The sequence below is a fragment of the Zootermopsis nevadensis genome, unplaced genomic scaffold (genome assembly GCF_977971745.1).
Source record: "Zootermopsis nevadensis isolate Lab colony 2312 unplaced genomic scaffold, Znev_1.0 Znev_ptg000005l, whole genome shotgun sequence".
NCBI lineage: Eukaryota > Metazoa > Arthropoda > Insecta > Blattodea > Termopsidae > Zootermopsis > Zootermopsis nevadensis.
In genome coordinates, this window is record NW_028259137.1 from 3297572 (window position 1) to 3315522 (window position 17951).

General features: G+C 39.9%; 1 protein-coding gene across 1 annotated transcript in view; it reads right to left on the minus strand.

Annotated features, from left to right (window-relative positions):
- The window catches only part of bgm (acyl-CoA synthetase bubblegum family member 1), a 52553-nt gene that overhangs the window by 25427 nt on the left and 9175 nt on the right, over positions 1 to 17951 (minus strand). The window lies entirely within an intron of this gene.

Sequence of the window (17951 nt, forward strand, 5' to 3'; positions counted from 1 at the left end):
AGTCACTGATGGAACCCTGGGCACATATTACGTGTTCTGCAGATCCCCTGGCGCATTGCCAGTGGCTGTAATTTTCTCAAGAAAACACCCGACGGCCTCGAAATTAATTAATTACATCACAAATAACAAATAACATGCACAAGCCGAGGTTTTAATAGCAAAAATATTTTTGCTTATTTGTCTTGAAAACACGATCTATAAACTGATTGAGATTCACACCAAGTAGCACCCAAATACAAGAAGCCTTAACATTACATCAGCTCGGTGGTGCTCAGACTTAAAACTAGTATAGTTGATGAAGCGTCAAGATACAAGCTTTCTGACAGAGACACGGATTAGCTGTCCTACACGCGCCCTTGTGAGTAGTCATGGTAACTAACCTCGACCCCAGTATCAGCTAAAAAAACGCCTGCACATACAAAACATAAAGATGGCGGACATCACACCACCCAGTATTATATAATGAGATTATATTTATTTCAGACAGACTACATCACACATTCACGTGATTTGAGGTCGGCACACTCATAACGCGCAGAACGTTTGACTTTTATGGATACGACGCTCGAGTCAGAACGTGTGCGAGTCTATGAGTCGTCCTTTGCAAATTTAAAAACCAACTGACCAGTTTTCCACGAAACGATGCCCATTTTAACTTCCTACGATGAGGAATAACATGGCTCACGTGCAAACTAGTAAGGTGGACCCAGTGTGGGTCTTGGCCACCTCCTTTCGGAGGTTTTCCTAGTCTTTGAAGCGTGCATTTGTGAGTAGTGAGTGACCAGCTCTCTGCCTCTGCACAATTTCTACTCAATCCTGATTTGACTGCCAGAGCCATCTAGTAGTGAATCAGGAGAGACAATGAACACACGTTGCATTTGTGAAAAAGACATCCTTGCACTTCGATTGTTGAAAGGTAACTGACGGACAGGAGCGAGTAGGTTACATAACGTGAAGTGACTTGTCTAGTCACGGTGAGATTACGTGTTGTTTATTACAGTCGAATTTTAATTAAAATTCAACAATGAAATATTATAATGTAGGTTGCGTGACGTTTTATCTTTGGAAACTTGCATTAACAAAATAACAACTGTGCTACGCGTGCGTTATTTTAACATTTTCGTCAATAACAGGCCCATCAGATATCAACTATTCCAAAAGCTGCCTAATGGTATCAGAATTAGTGAAATAGAACATTCTGAAATACAGCCATTTCTCAGAACGTTGGGCGTCTGTGAGTCGACCAAGACTTGTATCACAACCAGCAAACATGAAACTGTATTCTATATAATATAATAGAAACTTCTAACTTCTTTGATAGACGAATGTAACGAAAATCTTCTTGATGTTGGTCAGCGTAGACCAGTGAGTACCTGGTGCAGACCATTCAATTTGAGCCCTTCCTAATTCCCTCTGACCTTCCTGAAGAAAAGTTCTAGAACAAAATTAAAAAGCATTGGGGATAAAGCATCCCCCTGTTTGAGGCCACTGTGCACTGGGATGGGATCCGACAGAAGTTTACCTATACGAACTCTACTAGATACCCCGTCCATACACGTCCTAATTAACCTAAGAAGTTTTCTGTAGTATTCCAAACTCATTCAAAATATCATACAATACTTCTCTTCTAATTGAGTTATATGCCTTCCCAAGTCCACAAACAGTTGGTGAACTGACTCATTATACTCCTACTTATTCTCTAATATTTGTCGAATGCAAAACATCTGATCAATAGTTGACCTATTACAGCGGAATCCACATTAATCGTCACTTATAGTTTCATCCATAAATGGCGTTAACCATGCCAGAAGAATATTCTATAAAATTTTGTATGACGTCGACAAAAGAGAGTTACTCAGTTCTGTCACCTGTTTTACAGACAGGGACATCACCTCATTCTTTCCACTGTTGTGGTAGTACTGCCTGGTTCCAAATCGAGACTGTAGGCTTATGTATCTCTTGAGTGCAGTGTCCTACCACCTGCACCGCTGGAATTCAGTCGATGTCTGGAGATTTATAACGTTTTAATTTTCAAATGGAAATTTAAAGTTCATTAAGGATCCGTTCCTGGCTATTTAAATTGATCAGCTGATCTTTTATCCATACAAAAGACAATGGCTAAAATAATATTCTTTTCAATCTGAATACGGTCACATAATGTTTTACTGATATCTTGAGAGCATGACAAGGCACGTAAATATATAAATATGGTAATTCAAGTGTTGCGACATTGAAAACAACATATATATATATATATATATATATATATATATATATATATAAATTGTTAATCATTACTGAAACGTTGATAATAAAGATATGTGAAAACTAGGCTGTGTATGTAGTGTGTGTAGAGCAGAACAAGTCTCACATGAAGGCACAAACCTGAATTAGCTTAGGAGCTGTCTTCAGAATGGTGCATACGACGCATGGAGACACGAATATTTTATAGCGTGGGAATCAAAGGCAAACATTTTAATTCAAGGCTATTACATATAAAGAAAACCATGGTAACAGAATTTGAAAATGCGAGTCTTACGAAATTCGGCTTCAGCAACGCGGTTTTTTTTAAATCTCTGAAGCGTTGTGAAGTTTCATCCAATTTTTTAAATAGTTTGTTTTATACAACATGTGCCCCTCTCATTCCCACATACTTACATTTACCTAATAACTGCAGACATAATTATCAAATTCAAATTACACTAAAACCTCTTTATGTTGGACACTTGCGGTTCCACGAAAATGTGTCCAACTTACAGAGGTGTCCAGGATAGAGGGAAAAATTATCCTTTCAGATTGTGGTCTAATGACAATATAATCTATTTACTTACATACACTAACTATTGTAGGCTTACTTGAATTAAGAATTAATGACAGTAGTATTAATAATAACATTTTGAAACCCACTCCCATGCATTGCACATTACACCCCCAGCCTAAAATTTTTTTTTTAAAGTTAATTCCACCAATTTTCGCTTCCCCATCGCAAAAAGACAAATTCCATTTCTGTTAACACAATTTGAACTCAAATTCAAGCACAGTACTCATCGAGTTAAAACTGTATCTGCAATTCTGTAGTCCAGTGAAGGGTTGAACAAAAGAATAACTAAACACCGCATTCCAATGATGGGTTCTATGCCTCCCACCCTCAACCATAAGCTAATCCTCCAGACAGAAGACATTCCTCAGTCAGAAGTTCAAAACAACAAAATACTTAACTGTAAACGTTTCCCTGAAAAGTACTTAAGCTAAGTGCACGAACCTGTCCAACTTTCGACAAAAGGGGTGTCCAACTTCAATGGTTTTACTGTATATCGAAAACATTGCGCGAAATATGATTTGAGGTTTTCACAGCGGTGAGTCTGAAGATGGCTTGTCTTCTGGGTTTTTGCGCCGTGTGGTCTGGTAGAAGTGTACTGACGTTTCAGAGGTCCTTGCTGCCTCCATCATCAGGGAAAACTTCTACCAGAGTACACGGCCCAAACATCCCAGAAGACAGCCATCTTCATAACGCGTAATAAATTACAACATACGATTCGTACTTCAACTCACCGGTTGCTACTAAAACTAAACAACCCTTCTCCGAGAAAAGCCCCTTCGGATTAAAACCGGGTCACCGTCTAGTCGTCTGAGGTCATGGACCGGGTTATTGGCTGTTACTTTTATAGACTGAGTAAATGCGAGAGAATTTAAATGACAAATTAATGAGCACGGCGTTTTACGCAAAGTCGCAACACAGGATTACGCCATCATCTAGAGTAAAGCTGCCAAGTGACGAGAAATTAACCTGTTTTATATAGCTTGACTTAACGTAATTAAATGAATGAGTGCATGGATCATGCCTGGTCTCAAAACGTGCTCGGTCATTAGCAAAAAAGGTTGAATGTCGAGCAAGGAGTTTTCTTCAGTCGCACATCGAATACGTGGCAAGGCTATATATCGCCCATAAATTAAGTAACGAAATCAGCTGAAGGAAGACGTCTATGGAAAAATCTTACGAGAAGAAGAGATTCGATGGTGGGGCACATTCTGAGGCACCCAGGATTGGTTAATTTGGTAATGGAAGGAACAGATTAAGGGAAGAATTGTAGGGGGGAGACAAAGATTGGATGATGTGACGTAGATTTTTGAGGATGTGGAAGTGAAGAGATTGGCGCAAGATGGGCGAAAATGGGAGGACCACATCAAACCAGTCGAAAGACTGACGACAGACAAAACAAAACAAAATTAAGAGCGCGTGGCTTTGAAATAAAACGCGGCGTTTTAGCAGCTTGTACCAGATAAATCTGTTAACATTTCAACCCACAGCAATACAACATTTTTTTTACTTAAAATAAGCCAACCCGACTTTACCGTCATTTACATATAATTTAATAGAGAAGGTGAGAGGAAAAATGTAGAGGGGGCCAAATCTTTAAAAGTCGTCGTCCTTGAGACACGAAATCACGAAGTATATGAAAAAATAGTACAAGGTCGTTCTCATGGTCACTGCCGGTTTAACCATTAAGAAGATGACCCGGAAATGCCCTCGCACTGACCCTCGATGCGGAGAACACATTGCGGTTGAACCGACGAACGGAAAGCTGTCTGAAGCGAGCGCTCGAAGAATTTACGATGAGATTCGACCACCCCACATATTTTTGTGTTGTCGTTAGTGATCGCTATCAAGTGTTCTCCAAAGACTCAATACACTGTGAAAATATGCAGTCGACATGTCCGTCAAATCGGAGTTTAGAGTCGATAAATATTCCCAAGTCGACGCGTGGTACAAGGAGATTGAAAACTTTATAATCGAAGATCAAGGTATTAGTTTTTTTCTGGAGAAGGAAATTACTGTATGAAGATTTCTGTCTTCTGGGTTATTGCGCTGTGTAGTCTGGTCGATGTTAACCAACGTTTCAGAGGTCATACTGCCTCCGTCATCTCTCTGAAACGTTGGTTAACATCTACCAGACTACACAGCGCAACAACCCAGAAGACAGAAATCTTCATACTCATCGCCCTGATGATGGAGGCAGTATGACCTCTGAAACGTTGGTTAACATCTACCAGACTACACAGCGCAACAACCCAGAAGACAGAAATCTTCATACTCATCGCCCTGATGATGGAGGCAGTATGACCTCTGAAACGTTGGTTAACATCTACCAGACTACACAGCGCAACAACCCAGAAGACAGAAATCTTCATACTCATCGCCCTGATGATGGAGGCAGTATGGCCTCTGAAACGTTGGTTAACATCGACCAGACTACACAGCGTAACAACCCAGAAGACAGAAATCTTCATACTCATCGCCCTGATGACGGAGGCAGTATGACCTCTGAAACGTTGGTTAACATCGACCAGACTACACAACGCAACAACCCAGAAGACAGAAATCTTCATACTCATCGCCCTGATGACGGAGGCAGTATGACCTCCGAAACGTTGGTTAACATCGACCAGACTACACAACGCAACAACCCAGAAGACAGAAATCTTCATACTCATCGCCCTGATGATGGAGGAAGTATGACCTCTGAAACGTTGGTTAACATCTACCAGACTACACAACGCAACAACCCAGAAGACAGAAATCTTCATACTCATCGCCCTGATGATGGAGGCAGTATGACCTCTGAAACGTTGGTTAACATCTACCAGACTACACAACGCAACAACCCAGAAGACAGAAATCTTCATACTCATCGCCCTGATGATGGAGGCAGTATGGCCTCTGAAACGTTGGTTAACATCGACCAGACAACACAGCGCAACAACCCAGAAGACAGAAATCTTCATACTCATCGCCCTGATGATGGAGGCAGTATGACCTCTGAAACGTTGGTTAACATCGACCAGACTACACAGCGCAACAACCCAGAAGACAGAAATCTTCATACTCATCGCCCTGATGACGGTGGCAGTATGACCTCTGAAACGTTGGTTAACATCGACCAGACTACACAACGCAACAACCCAGAAGACAGAAATCTTCATACTCATCGCCCTGATGACGGAGGCAGTATGACCTCTGAAACGTTGGTTAACATCGACCAGACTACACAACGCAACAACCCAGAAGACAGAAATCTTCATACTCATCGCCCTGATGACGGAGGCAGTATGACCTCCGAAACGTTGGTTAACATCGACCAGACAACACAGCGCAACAACCCAGAAGACAGAAATCTTCATACTCATCGCCCTGATGATGGAGGCAGTATGACCTCTGAAACGTTGGTTAACATCGACCAGACTACACAGCGCAACAACCCAGAAGACAGAAATCTTCATACTCATCGCCCTGATGACGGTGGCAGTATGACCTCTGAAACGTTGGTTAACATCGACCAGACTACACAACGCAACAACCCAGAAGACAGAAATCTTCATACTCATCGCCCTGATGACGGAGGCAGTATGACCTCTGAAACGTTGGTTAACATCGACCAGACTACACAACGCAACAACCCAGAAGACAGAAATCTTCATACTCATCGCCCTGATGACGGAGGCAGTATGACCTCCGAAACGTTGGTTAACATCGACCAGACTACACAACGCAACAACCCAGAAGACAGAAATCTTCATACTCATCGCCCTGATGATGGAGGCAGTATGACCTCTGAAACGTTGGTTAACATCTACCAGACTACACAGCGCAACAACCCAGAAGACAGAAATCTTCATACTCATCGCCCTGATGATGGAGGCAGTATGGCCTCTGAAACGTTGGTTAACATCGACCAGACAACACAACGCAACAACCCAGAAGACAGAAATCTTCATACTCATCGCCCAGATGATGGAGGCAGTATGACCTCTGAAACGTTGGTTAACATCTACCAGACTACACAGCGCAACAACCCAGAAGACAGAAATCTTCATACTCATCGCCCTGATGATGGAGGCAGTATGACCTCTGAAACGTTGGTTAACATCTACCAGACTACACAGCGCAACAACCCAGAAGACAGAAATCTTCATACTCATCGCCCTGATGATGGAGGCAGTATGGCCTCTGAAACGTTGGTTAACATCGACCAGACTACACAGCGCAACAACCCAGAAGACAGAAATCTTCATACTCATCGCCCTGATGATGGAGGCAGTATGACCTCTGAAACGTTGGTTAACATCTACCAGACTACACAGCGCAACAACCCAGAAGACAGAAATCTTCATACTCATCGCCCTGATGATGGAGGCAGTATGGCCTCTGAAACGTTGGTTAACATCGACCAGACAACACAGCGCAACAACCCAGAAGACAGAAATCTTCATACTCATCGCCCTGATGATGGAGGCAGTATGACCTCTGAAACGTTGGTTAAAATCGACCAGACTACACAGCGCAACAACCCAGAAGACAGAAATCTTCATACTCATCGCCCTGATGATGGAGGCAGTATGGCCTCTGAAACGTTGGTTAACATCGACCAGACTACACAGCGCAACAACCCAGAAGACAGAAATCTTCATACTCATCGCCCTGATGATGGAGGCAGTATGGCCTCTGAAACGTTGGTTAACATCGACCAGACTACACAGCGCAACAACCCAGAAGACAGAAATCTTCATACTCATCGCCCTGATGATGGAGGCAGTATGACCTCTGAAACGTTGGTTAACATCTACCAGACTACACAGCGCAACAACCCAGAAGACAGAAATCTTCATACTCATCGCCCTGATGATGGAGGCAGTATGGCCTCTGAAACGTTGGTTAACATCGACCAGACAACACAGCGCAACAACCCAGAAGACAGAAATCTTCATACTCATCGCCCTGATGATGGAGGCAGTATGACCTCTGAAACGTTGGTTAAAATCGACCAGACTACACAGCGCAACAACCCAGAAGACAGAAATCTTCATACTCACCGCTGTGAGAACCTCAAGTCTTACACGAAATTACTGTAGTTTTACTAATACAGTAGATTCCGATTAACTGGACCGTCTGTTAATCGGGGAAGACATTTATTTTGGACAAATCTTAAAAGAACAGACATTTTTAACTCTTTACGTTGAACTTCGCGTAATTAGGGCCAAAGCGTTCTAGTCCCGATGTATCCCAATTAACCGGAATCCACTGTATTGAGTTTCATGAACTCAGTAGGAATTTGTGTGGCACGAAAGATATTAATTACACTGAGTAAGTCGTTAATAAATACAGAAACACGAACCCGAGATTCTCTGTTGGTTAAGTCACTACGAAACCAGTTTAAATAACCATCAAAAAGTCCGCAAGCACTGAGATCAAAATAAATTACATCAGCTTGACAACGAGAGCCAACCATTGGGGTAATAAAGTCTAGATAAGATAATAATAAAAAGGAACGCCACCCTTTTCTCAAAAGTTTTATTATTTAGTGTTCTGTCTGACGACAGGTCCATATGAACAGGATCCTTCCATCCTTTTCTCGGACTGGGACCTGTTCATATACGTTCTTGGCAGATGATCCAGAAGTGGTTTGCCATTGCCTTCTTCTGTGTGTGAATGGAGTAATTGTTGGGATGCCACGGAGGAAAACTCCGTGTTGCCTAGACCACGGCCTTGCCCAACACAAGTTATAAATTCGGGCACCGCCGGGAATCGAACCCGAGACCCCCAGGATTACAAGGCCAGCGTTCTAACCGCTATACCACCGTGGTTTTCTCAAAAATAAGAGACCTAAATGTCCACCGACAATAGACGATTTAATCAAAATGGAGGGACTGGATGATAGTATCACAAATTTCTTTAATAATTCTTATATAAGATAAGCACTTGGGTTATTCTGAAAGGTTTTTAACAGCACAAAATTATCTCGTCTACCACGAACTACTTTTACAAGTTATTCATTAACTGTTCTTTCCTATTTTTGAAGTCAATACAACAATGCCGACGAAAACTATGACGTAACAATGTTTCCTCCATAGAGGAATTGTAACAGGGCATTCGACTTTATATTAGTTTTCTTAATTAATTTTCTAAATTTAATCTTTACTCATTAGGTTATAAGCCTTTTATATAAATTTATTAAAAAAATTATTTCACATTAATTCCTAAAGGATTTGTTAAATTTAGCGCTTGTTTATACCGGAAGTGGACGTCCGCTTCTAAGCACACTACATCGAAGCGAACGGAACCAGCGAAAATACTTTCCGATTTGTGATTAGTCGTTGTCGTCAATAAATTACGTCATCAACAATGTCAACTATAAACAAAATCGGCATTGTTGTGGAACACAACAATGCCGAGTAAACAAATAACGCTTCACAACAAAGAAATCAAAAACTATCAAGCCAGTCGCATTATCACTGCTCCAGAAGCAGCACATCGCCTCCGAACAGCGACATAAAACTATTTAAGAAATGAAGGAAAGTGAAAGAAGACGTTGCCAACACCAAAAAGGTAATCTGATACTAATAATAATATTCAACCAAAAAGAAACTAAACTAACCCCCCGAAGGGGGTTACTTTAGTGCCTTACTCAAGATTTTAAAACGCAACCAACCCTCCCCAAAACGTGGGTTGTTCAAGTGTTTGACCCGCATTCGGGGGACTTAGTTTAGAGTCTTACTCAAGATTTTAAAACGTCTGACTGACCTAGAAAAGTTGTCCTCTGTAATATACTACGACGTAAAAACTTAAACATCAGACATATTTAAGAAATAAAGAGAAGCGAAGGAAGTCTTACATTGATAAACGTAGAAAAAACGTATTCAATAAGAACAGAAGGGAAAAAAAGCAGACGAAGATTTGTAAGGGTGGGGTTGGACGTAGAAAGTTGAGTGACCAAGAACAATTGGCCTCTGAACAGCGACGTAAAGAACTACAACATCAGACATATTTAAGAAATAAAGAAAAGCGAAAGAAGAATTACATCGATAAACGAGACCATATTAACGACATTTGTAGAAAAACAGACGAAGATTTGCAAGGGTGGGATTGGACGTAGAAGGTTGACTGACCAAGAACAGTGGGCCTCTGAACAGCGACGTAAAGAATTAAAATATCAGACCTACTTAACAAGTAAAGAAAAGCGAAGGGAGATTTGCATTAATAAACGCAGAAAAACTTATTCAACAAGAACAGAAGAGCAGAAGAAAACAAACGAAGACTTGAAAGGGTGGGATTGGACGTAGAAAGTTGTCTGACTAAAAACAGGTGGCTTCTGAACATCGATGTAAAGAACTAAGACATCAGATCTATTTAACAAATAAGGATAAGCGAAAGAAGACTCACATTGTTAAACGAGACCATATTAAGAACACACGTAGAAAAACAGACGAAGATTTGCTAGGGTGTTGTTGGACGTAGAAAGTTGACTAACCAAGAACAGTTGGCCTCTGAAAAGCGACGTAAAGAACTAATCCATCAGACCTATTTCATAAATAAAGAAAAACGAAGGGAGAGTTACATTGATAAACATAGAAAAACGTATACAACAAGAACAGAAGAGAAAAAAAGAAAAAGAAAAAACAGACGAAGATTAGCAATGGTGTTGCTGGACGTAGAAAGTTGACTGACCAAGAACAGATGGCCACTGAACAGCGACGTAAAGAACTAAAACATCAGAACTATTCAACAAAAAACAGAATAGAAAAAAAGAAGACTTGCAAGGGTGGGTTTGGACGTAGAAAGTTGACTAACCAAGAACTGTTGGCCTCTGATCAGCGACGTAAAGAAGTAAAATATCAGATTACAAGAAGCGCTCCGAAAGGATTAGCCATCGTTGTCAAAAAATGACGTCATCAACAATATCACCTTATATTTGTTTATACACGGGGGTTAGTTTAGTGTCTTACTCAAGATTTTAAAACGCAACCAAACCCCTTCGGTGTTTTGGTCAAGTGTTTAAACCCCCCATTCGGGGGGGTTAGTTTAGTTTCTTACTCAGGGGTTAAAACACTTGGATGAGACACTAAACTAACTCCCCTTTGGGACTAACCAAGGTTGGTTGCGTTTTACAAACTTGACCACCCCCCCCTAGGAGCTCCGAAAGGAGCGCCCTGCTCTAGTTTTCTGAAATGTTTCGCAACGGAATACTCAATTCAGATCTGCGAGGTATTGTTGGATACCCAACCTCAAATCACATGCTCCCAAATTAAAAAAACACATTCTCCATTATACAAGCATTTCAGTTTATTCAGACGATTATATAGCGCACAGATTATTAATAAAATATAAAACGAATTCTTTGCACCTCGCTCAAAAGCTCTAACAAATTCGTGGATCAAGAAATCTAAAGTGACAGAATTATCTTTCGTAACAGAGGCCACATTTATTAACCATTTGATGCCGGAGCTCGTCTAAATATCGGGAAAAAATTCAGTCCGTACCGCACAGAAAACACTTCACCATCACAAAAAATCAACCGGTTAATGCATTTTAAGGAAATGATCGCTGTTTGCCCTGAGAATCATAGGAAACCCGCAAATATATAATGTAAGGTTAGTGATTGTTAAAGCAGACAAGTGGTACATATACTTACCACATTGCTTTAAAGGGTTTTTAACAGTTTCGTCAAGAATTTCGGCTACTAACATGTCTTGTTTCTTTAGAAATTCGAATCCCACACTGTTTAACGGAATTATTTTATTATAAATGATGACGTAAGCAAACAGAAGTCAATGGAATATAAATTGAATTTGTTAAAAAGAACACAAGCCTAATTCTCTTCCAAGCTTTCACAAATGAAAACGAAAACCTGTAAATTTTATAAGCAATAATAATAAATAGGACGCACTAACCTCAATCTTTCTTACACCAGCAAAATAAAATGGAGAGAGTCAAGGATAAATCACGAATTTCTCAGTAATTCACAGAAGTTAAGTACTTTGGTCTTTATGAAAGACTTTTAAAAGCACAAAAGGATCTCGTCAACAACACACTTCTCCTACAGCTCTTGCCACACTGACGAAAGCGGATTGTTGACGCTAATGCAACAATGCCGAAGGAAACTATGACGTAACAGTTAGTAAAGGAATGGAGTGCAATAAGGTCTATTCAGTCTATTATACTGCATGCATAAGAAATGAAAAATGAGCCTTACGGCATGCACAGTCAATATTGTTGCAGGCGTGGTTTAGAAATTCTAATACTTCTTATTACATTGTTGTACACGCAGGTGTTCATATAACAGCTGACCACTGTCGTTCTATATTTGCACATTCTTTTTAGTTAAAAATAATACAAAGAGAATTACTCAAAGATATAATAAAATAATAATAATAAATTAATATTAAATATTTTGTCTATAAGAAGGAAATAAATTTAAAAGTATTTAAAAGATGCATGAAGAAATTTTTACAATTTCATTTGCCCTTATTTAAAAATAACGTCCGGTTTTACTCTTGCCCGGGCGCTGTTGAGTCTATCCCTGGGTGAGAGAAAAATGTTTCCCGAGTTCGATTCCCGGTAAAGATGTTTTTTTTTTTGTTCGGATAGTAAGCACCAGGGAAGAATGACGCAAAATCAAATTTCGTTTGTCCCTGGGAAAGGATCTGATTAACTACGGTCACAAACCCGAAAACTGTCCTGAGTTCCAGAAGATGAATTTGTAACGAACTTTCGTATTTCCCCTTAGTAAATACTCGAAGTTGAGGGTTCACTTGTTTCTTTACTCGTTCGCTTGTGGATCGTGAAGCATAAACCTGGCATGATTAATCATTTTGACCAATGAGAGAACACTGGAAGGTCAGAGCTCTGGTAAAAGTGTCCTGAGTTCGATTTACAGCAAGGGCGGTTCCTTTAACTCCGAAACTAAACAAGATACAACAACGGCGTCAGATTTTTTTTTACTTGGAAGAGGATATTACAGAAACAAAGACCTAAACAATGATAAACTGTCCTTGGTTCGAGTCTTTCTTAAGACGCTGCTTATTGGGGTAAATTTTACTGGCACATTAAATAAAATACATTTAATGATTAAGCCTAAAGCTTTACTGAAATTAACATTGATAAGGAATGTTTCTGCGGTACACTCCAGGCACTCTTCGAGTAATAAATAAAGCATTTTAAGCACTCACTCACTCTATGGTGCATCACAGACGACAACAGAGGTCAGAAACAAATTACATTCACTCCCCCGCATTTCTTAACGGCCTGGTGCTTTGTTAAGCATCACAGATAACTGTACCTTCCCCTTAAAATTTAAAAATAACGAGACCTTCATTTTCGTATTTTTGTTAAAATTAATCATCAAGCAGAAATTTCTACACAATCAGAAAAGTCTTATTCATGATTTTATAAAAAGCTGCTCGTTGTAAAAGTAATTGTTTCTTGACCTAAAATTGTCTCTTAAGCCTACAAAAACATTCTTCTCGTGAATCTACTCAGCTGTACAAAGGTTCGAATGCAAAACATGAAAACCAATCAAGTCTGAAGATTTATGATGGTGAATTATAATACGTGGAATTATTATTTTGTACTTCGCCCGTCATCTAAATTATAAAAATGTTTCAAAATCTGGATCCCGCTTCTGTCTCAATCTATATCGACTATTCTTCGAATTTAACTTTGTATCGCATATTTGCGGTGGCACTGAGTCTTGGATCCGACTGTACTTGGCTTAGAACTCCTACAGACAAGCTTACTTACTTGGTGAAGCCTCTTAGTGAAAGTAATACAATCTTTCTCTGAGTCATCTGTGGGTGACCTGATCTCAGAACAATTTATCTCTGGTGCGTAGTTCCAAGTAAGAAAGGTGAAAACTCAACCTTCAAAAAGCTGCTCTCCTTTACCGATAACAGTTTTATTACCATGTTTACAATGTTTATGGCCAAAATAATAATTCAGGGACACCAATTTCGTCTCTGACTGCACTGTCAGAGATTACGTCAACACGCCAGGCACACCAAATATAATGGAAAGGTTTGTAAATATCTTATTTTCGAATTACGTAACTCGTTAGTTTTTTTTCCAAATATAAATCTGTTACCCTGAAGCTAAACACCGCATTACCTCGATATTAAGACACATTTTTTTCATTTTACAAATTTCTGAAATCAGGGTGCGTCTTTACATTTAATGGCGTCTAAGAATCGATACTGTGTATTGAAACTCGTTACTTTATCAATCTTACAATCGATAGTGTCCTAAAATCGAGAAAATATTAATCAATTATGGAGACTATTACTGATTTCAATCCTACTTTTCGGTGCTAGAACTGTCTGAAATTTTCCTATGTTTCTCGTGTTTTATGAGGCATACTGCCTCCATCGTCAGACGGAAAACTTCTATTCTCAGGGTACTATGTCCTCTGAAACGTCGGAAACGAGGCCAAATTCTACAGGGTGCCAGGACCCAAGAACTGGAACGACACTCAGCTATTTTCCGCATACCAGAATGCATACATAGATTATTTGTCCTTTTGCGTTAAATATTACTGTACCGTGTTTAAAACAAAAGATGCACAAGGTATATATAAGTTACAATTACATATTTACTCGTGAATAAAGAATCTAAAGTCTATCAGGGGCAGTGGCCACGCACGGGGTCTGAGGCATGGACCTCGTTGCGCCTGGGTTCGAGTACCACTCAAGGCATGGATGTTTCTCCGCGTATTTCTGTCTTTGTATAGGTAGAGGCCTTGCAGATAGGGCTGATCACTCATGTAAGGAGTTCTACCAATGTCCAAAAAATATATCAATCATAAAACCTCCTAGACCCTGCAAATGCGGGAAAAAAATCCGAATGAAGGGAAACAAAAGAGAATCTGAAGTCTACAAGAGCTGTAGCACGTATGTCGCAAATTCCGCATTCGGTAGTGCATCGAGTGTAGAGAGAAGGTTCTATCTGTGCTTGCTTACAAGTTGGAAGTAGCGCGGGAAATTACGTCACATGACTAAGCCCGCAAGGAATTTGCTGTGACCATGCTTCACAAACTTGACAAAGACAGCGAATTCCTGTCGAGGATATATTCCTCGTTTCAGAGACGGTAAACACGCAGAAAGTACGCCATCTGGGGATCAGAACATCCTCATGTTACGGAGGAACGCGTTAGAGACAATCACATTGGAGCATGATTGCGCGTGGATTTGCCAAACCTGACCTATCTTTGTCAGATCAGATCACTGCGTCTTGTCAAAGCCCTCTGCTACGAATCGGGGACCTTACACTGGTACACCAAGGTCCGGAGTAGCTTGAGCACTTGTTGGACTCAACAGTAATAAGAGTTTCCAGAGTCCATGCTGCCTCCATCATCATGTCTCATCGCCCTGATTATGGAGGCGGCAAGGACATCTGAAAGGTTTGTAAACTTCTACCAGACTACACGACGCCACAAATCAGATGGCAGCCATCTTTGTATTAGATTCCTACTGGGTTTTGGCGTAGTGTGTGGCTGGTAGATTCCAACGATGTCACCGACAGACGAGTCTACACGGTGCTAAAACCCAGAAGATTATAGTCATAGTCGAATATCACAGAAAAAATTTCACTTAAGTCAAAATTTTGGACCTGTTTACAAACACCTTTTCCTGATGGGAGACCTGTCCTATCATTTTCGAATTGATACGTACCATTTTCGGAAGAACCGAGTAAGAACACGAGGTAGTCCTGTTTGTTATGACGAAATAAACATGTGTTAAAAAGAAACCTGTCTGAAAAAAAAAAATTCAGGCTTCCTGGTACTTCGGGTTTGAACTGAATTTTGCAAGCACACCAAGGTTAACCCCGCTGCGTGGATATATTTGTGTATACACTAATTAAACACGTTCAAAAATACACTGACAACAGCGACAAAAGCGACCTAGAAATTTATATAACAATTTTTAGATTAATATATAGACTTCCATTTCTCTGCGGTCATAAGCGAAGTCTGTTATATGACAAAATACTGGAAAATGCACGTGACTCTAGACTTACGTGCTGACCTGGATATAAACAGAGGAATAAAATCTTTATTATACAGGGTGTCCCAAAAAAAAAGACGTATACACACACATTCAGTGAATGAAATAAAAATACATTTTAATAAATTAAACCATTACACACGTCAGCATTGGCATTTACTAAATTTGCTAGTGAATCTACTGTGATGTTTAAAAAAAGACACCGTTAGCTTCGTGGCACAGTTGACGGCGAACAACTGACAAGCGGCCACCAAAGTTGCAGCTGGGACGCCTGAGAGCTCTTGGAACTGTTGCTGGCTTCGTACTGTACACCACGTCCAAATCTGGCGATCGTGAAGGGTACTCCACAGAGCCTCTGCGTCCTGTCCATCGGTCGGGAATTTTTTTTAAAATAGGCCCCGACATCACGATGGTTAAGTGGGGGATTCCTCTCCATACAGCTGACGAACAGCGGGAACAATTCAGAGCGAAAGGGTTAATGTGGCTACATCATTTTGGGACATTCTGCATAAAGACCGAACACACTCACGTTTGTGCTTTGGGGAGAGAGAGAGAGACGCTGTTTCAGCGACCTAATATATTTTCTTTCCTATTATTTTTAGAGCTGATTATTAAAATTATAAACATCACATATGGTTTGTATTTCGTTTCGTAAGATCTTGATTTGGACCAGCGTAGGTAATTTGCCTAGAAGATATGTTTGCTTGCGTACTTTTGAAATGGACGCTAACTTTAAGGAATTTTTTTTCAAAATAACGTAATACTTATGTTTCTTTATTGTTTGTCAAATTTAAGAAAAATGGATATTAATGTTCGTAGAAACGAAATGAATAAAATACAAACACAGGGCAAATAAGGTCGTGAATATACTAATGAAATGCCACGTTGAATTTCAAACAGGCTTCAGATTTCAGAATAAAATTTTGTATGCATTTATCAGACGATTGGATTTTCCTGGCCCAGGACAGGGACCGGTGAAGAAGGGCTTTCGTTAATACGGTGATAAACCTTCCGTTTCCCTAAGCCATCTAATTAGGTATACTTTACCGACGTTTCGGAAGTACTTGCTGCTTCCATCATCAGGACGATGATAGAGGCATCAAGGAGCTCTGCGCAACAACCCAGAAGACAGCCATATTCATACCTCCTCAAAAAAAATTACAAATCAAAGACAGTAATTTTATGTTCTGTTCTAATTAATGCAAGATTATGTCCCCTCAACCGTTTCCGTTTCATTGTGTGCTAAATTTTCTGGTTATTTAATTGCGAGTTCAATGCGAGGTCAATTTCAGTTGCGCAGTAGATAATAATAGTAGACCTGACAGAGGGCAAGATCAGGAAACAGTATCGAGGTATTTATTACACCACATAAAATCTACCAACAAACGCAATACAGCGAAATACAAAAAATAATCCGCACAGAAATTCTAATGACACGTGTACAGATCCTGTGTGGTTGGTACCCCTTACACCTAAGTCATTATCTTTATCACGTGCTATATTTGGAAAAGCACATACTTCTTATCAGTGTTTCGATACAAACACGCCATTAATCACTGCGTACGTGTATTTATAGGTCACTTGAATAACTAAAATTTTCAAGAACGTTTCTGTACAAAAAAAAAATTATAGTACAATTTCGCGACGCGTAACGGCGTTGAAAAATGTTTCACAAAGCTTAATTAATCATCGTGTTACTATAACTGTGTCATGATAAATTATCTATTCTTAACGAGACAGCGGAATGTACTTAAAAATGTATACCTAAAAATGACTCAAATAATTAGATTTCTTCGCGCATGCGCTGTGCGTTTTACACTTAAGGCTATCCAAGCAGGCTGGTTTATTATTTGGAAGGAACCAGTTTAAATCTCGGTCGAGTTACTAGCTACGTCTAATACCTGCTTGGTTTTCCTCTGTCGCTATGTAGTTCAAAGATCAATATTAAATTAATTAAAAATAAACCATTAGAATAAAGCCAATATATAAACTTCCTTTCCGTATAGACGTATTTACGTCTAATTCTCCGGAACCGTGGTTCCACTGACAACTTATTTTCATACGTTTAAAGCGTCGACCTAAATGTGTATGTCCTCTACGCGGAAAGGTAACTTTAAATTTAT